We start from the raw sequence: 5169 nt of genomic DNA, 5'->3' as shown, positions 1-5169 counted from the left end.
CTTTTGAAATGAATAAAACTAAAAAAAAAAAGACCGTACCCTTTTATGTAATGATGTTTACTTTGAATTTATATTAGTTCACACAAACACTCCATCCATGCTTTTGTTCCGTCCCTCCGGTCCAGTTTAAGAACCCATTGTGGCCCTCGAGTCAAAAAGTTTGCCCACCCCTGGGTTAGGGGGTGATCAGGCTGGCAGACAGAAGCAGTTAGGGGCAATCAGGCAGGCAGGCAGGTGAGCAGTTAGGAGCCAGCAGTCCCAGATTGCGAGAGGGATGACCTACTGCCAGTTTAGGCCCGATCCTGGCAGTCAGACATTCCCCAAGGGTTCTCAGATTGGAGAGGTTGCAGGCCAGGCCAAGGGACACCTCCTGTGCATGAATTTCATGCACCAGGCCTCTAGTATATCCTATCTAATAAAGAGGGAATATGCTAATTAACCCTCACGCTGTCATAAAGATGGCAGCACCCACAGCCAATAAGGAGGGAATATGCTAATTGACTACCATGCCCTCAAATTTGGCACTGCCCACAGCCACAAGTTGGTGGCGCCCAGTCCCCTCAGCCTCGCTGGGGCGGCAGGCACACAGCAAGGCCAGGCCCACCCCCAGGTGGGCCCAGCCACTCCACGTGCCTGCCTCCAGAGACCACAGTCCCCTCAGCCCCCCAGCCGCCCAGGGCTGGCCCAAGGCGCAGGCAAGCCTCAGATGGCAGCTACCCAGCCACCCAGGGCTGGCCGAGGCTTGCGCTGCTGGCAGTAGCAGCAGCAGATGTGTGATGGGGCGTCACCTTCTCCTGATCATCGGGTCGCCTCTTGCCCCTAAGGGCTTCCAGACTGTGAGAGGGGGCAGGCCGGGCTGAGGGACCCCCCATCTAGTGCATGAATTTTCATGCACCGGGCCTCTAGTATATATATATAAATATGTGTCTGTGTGTGTTTTGAACAGTAAGTGCCTGGTTCATAGTAAATAACATGTGTAACCAATGATTATCACTAATATTGCTATTATTAATGACTGTCTAAGGTTCTAACTAAGGTCACATCTCCATTTGAACTTCAATTCACATCTATGGTAGCCTATCCCAGTACATTCTGTCTTCTTTCCAACATCATCAGTTTTCCCCTCTCCACTGGATTTTCCTATCAACCTTGCTGAAAGTTTTTCCTTCTTAAATCTTTTTTTTGCATAAACTGCCATGGAAATGGGGGACAAGGTGCCCCCCCCCCTCAATAAGTGAAGCTGGGCCAATTGGATATCTATCTAGAAGTAATTTTGACCTGTACCTTATACTTACTGATTGTAGATGGATTGTAGATATACATGTGAAAGATAAAAAAATACATATTTAAGAGGGAAATAGGAGAATATCTTCATTATTCTGGAATAGGTAAAGATTAATTAAGTAGGACACAATAAGGCTCTCACCATAAAATGAAAAATGTGAAAAATTGGACTTCACTAAAATGTAGGATTTCTCTTTATGAAAATACATTAATAGCATGAAAAGGGAAGCCACAGAGTTGGATATTTACAACTTGTATGGCAAAATTTATAGTCAGAATATATGATAAAATTTTACAAGTCAGTAAGAAAGACAACACAACCTGGTAAAAATACTGAATAATCACTGTTCAGCAGGATATCCAAATAGCCAAAGTACTTAAATAGTAATCAGGTTAATGAAAATTAAAATCAGAATAAAATACCACTCCACACTGATCAAAATGGCTAAAAACAGATAGACAATATTAACTTCTGGCAAGAATATGAAGCAACTGGAACTCTAATACACTACTGATAGGGGTATAACTACTCTGAAACTGGCAGAATTGACTAAAGCTGAACTTGTATATACCCTATGTCCAGTGATTCTAAATACAATCAGACTTACATATTTACTCTGTAAATGTCTATTTCCTCCAACAGAACCATGAAGACAGGGAAATCTATCTGTTATGCTTGCTACTGAAATCTAAGTGCCTAGAACATAGCCTGACTTATCGTAAGTGCTTAATAAATGACTTTCAATTCCTTTATTAATAATCGTAGGGAAGTTTTTGAATGAGAAGCTTTTCAATTCGTATGCATTGTTTTGTACGCTTATGATTTTTCTTTTTTGATTAGTCAGAACAAAGAAGTTCTATCTAAAATTTTTCTAAACATATAATAATATAAAATGAATTACTACCATAATCTATTATAATTCTAATTTAAATAATATTTTAATCTATCAAAAATAAAAATGGTAAAAAATAGCATTTTTAAACTCTCAACTATTTTAAAATAACTCTGGGTTATCATTTTATTTTATACTACCTCAGTGATGTAAAATAGACAGTAATATTTGTTTATTATCATTTAATCCAGATGTGATTAGGTAATTGATTCTGCAGAAATTTAAAACTAAGTTAAAAATATTATAAAAATGGTCCTGAGAAGATTGATTGATTCAATTTTGTAACAGATAAGAGATACTAAAACTGAAGAGTGATTTATATTAGAAATTAGCTCCAAAGCAATTAAGCCCTCAGGTAGACTTTTTGTTATGGATATAAAAATTTCCTTAGAGTTGTAGACTAGCTGCAATGTAAATGGCTTACAATTTAATCTACCCACCTCCCTAGTTTGGGGTTAAAATCTGAATTTTTTAGTTTCTTTGGTTTAGAATTCTATTATTCTTTATCTGTCATTGCAAACAGTCCTTTGTACAAGTTAAATGAGAAATTTATCTAAAAAATTTTAATGAACTAACACAAATAATAAATACTTTTTGAATGTTTAGAAATTCCTCAAAGCAAGTGTCTGTAGTATTAGCTTATTAATTTAATTTTGACATATAGTTGAATATATTTTAAGATGCAATTAGACAATAATTTCTAGTCCCAATTTTAGTTACATGTGTACCAGCCTTGTGAGATTATAATCAGTAGACATATATACTTATTATTGAGTAATATAATGAAGTTATTTATAGCTCTCTAAGCCTTAATTTTTGGATCTAGAAACTATGGAAATGGCAATGACTATATTGTAGGTGATGATATAAGATCATATTGATACAGCATTTAGGGCTACACCTGGTTCATGGTAGCATACAATAAATGTTATTTATTGTTGCAAATATGTATAGTCAGTATTTGAAAAACTTCTCTTAATGACCAGGCCAAACTTTACCGTGCATATAACTGGTTATGTTTGGCAAAAAAAATATATATATAAAATTGTTAAAATAATAAAATAAAAATGTCATTTCAATAGATTTTTACTGATTGCCATACGTGTATCAAAAGAGAGATAAAAAGAGCACGTGAGAGAGAGAAAAAGAGAGACAGAAAGAGAGAGAGCGTGTAATGTATTTCTCTCTCGCTCAGGGGCAATTTTTTTTGGGGGGGGTACTGATATATAGATATTTTAAAGCATTTGCTTAAAAATGGACTAAAATAATTAGAAATTAAACTGAGTCCACACAAGAGAAAAATACGTTATATATTTTAAGGCCGAATTGTGAAAACAATAACAATTTTAGGGACACTGTAGATATAGCATAAATTTAAAACCAATTTATACCTAACTAGCATACCTATACTTATGGCAAAAATTGACTATACAATATTTAATAAACAAAACAGTCCTAAGAATTAATATATTATTGATTTTAATTTGCTCATGAAATGCTTTCACATTAGCTACAGGATATTTAACTATTTGGTATTAAAATCAAGAAAGCATAATAGAGCTACTTAAAAATCACATTTTTAAAAAATTTAAAAGCAGTTTCCTTCACTCTTATTCTTACTAATTCAATTTAGTTTGACTTGGAGAGAAGGTAGTTATAATGCATCAATATCATCTGAGCAATAGTAGGCTTTGCATTTTCTAGGGAATAAGATTTGAGCCTATCATAAATAATATTGATGGACATAATTGCAGTTCCTTAGCAATTAGTGGGGATGGGCACAGGGAGGGAAATTATTTGTACAGAAATCAAATTTAGTTTTCAAACCTGTATTTATGATTTTGAAAAGAGCCAAGAACAGAAAAGAATTTAAATAGTTATTAGGGGTTTTATGGAAACTGAATAATTGAATGGTTTAAATGGGAAGCTAAATGTAAGTATAAAAAAAGATAACACTGCAAGAAACCATCAGAGATGTTGAAATAATATATTTTTAAATGAAGACAGCCTTTCTTAAAAAAAAAATGACAAAACCAATCAAAAATTATTTTCCCATTCTAAGGCCTATCCAGAGTTTTAAGATATTGCTTCTCTATTAGCTTTATTTTGACATTCAACTTTATAGAAGGTATAGAAGAAATGCTATTACTTCTTACAGACATTTCTATGTCCTTTTATTATTAAAATGTGCTTTAAAATCTTAAATATCCTCAAAGCTCCTTCTCTCTATAAAATGCATAATATATATAACTAGAGGCCCGGTGCATGAAACTCGTGCACAGGGATGGGGGGGTCCCTCAGCCCAGCCTGCACCCTCTCACAATCTGGGACCCCTCAAGGGATGTCTGATTGCTGGGGATCAGGCCTAAACCGGCAGTCAGACATCCCTCTCACAATTTGGGACAGCTGGCTCCTAACTGCTCGCCTGTCTGCCTGCCTGCCTGATTGCCCCCAACCACTCGCTTGCCTGCCTGTTCACCCCTAACTGCTCACCTGCCTGCCTGATTGCCCCTAACCACTCCCCTGCCTGTCTGATAACCCCTAACCACTCTGCCTGCCTGCCTGATTGCCCCTAATCCCTTGCCTGCCTGCCTCGTTGCCCCAAACTGCTTGCCTGCCTGCCTGCTCACCCCTAACCACTCTACATACCTGCCTGATCACCCCTAACCACCTCTACCTCAGCCCCCGCTGCCACAGCTTCATCCAGAAGGATGTCCGGAATAACATCCGGAAGGTCATTCAGCTGTCCGGTCTAATTAGCATATTATGCTTTTATTATTATATATTTTATTTTATTACTATGTAGTACTTTTTTTATTTGATTTATTTAAATACCATAAATTATTTGCTCAGTATCTATGTGATAGTCACTGTATTGGGTGCTATGAAAATATAGGATAATTAGATATAGTCACTGTCCTAAAAAATACTTACAACCAAGGTGGGGGAGAGATTGATATAAAAATAAATTACATATACATAATATCTGAAT

Source organism: Myotis brandtii, unplaced genomic scaffold (assembly GCF_000412655.1).
Source record: "Myotis brandtii unplaced genomic scaffold, ASM41265v1 scaffold1135, whole genome shotgun sequence".
In the NCBI taxonomy this organism is placed as follows: Eukaryota; Metazoa; Chordata; class Mammalia; order Chiroptera; family Vespertilionidae; genus Myotis; species Myotis brandtii.
The sequence above is the reverse complement of the archived record's forward strand: the minus strand, read 5'-3'. Positions refer to the sequence as shown.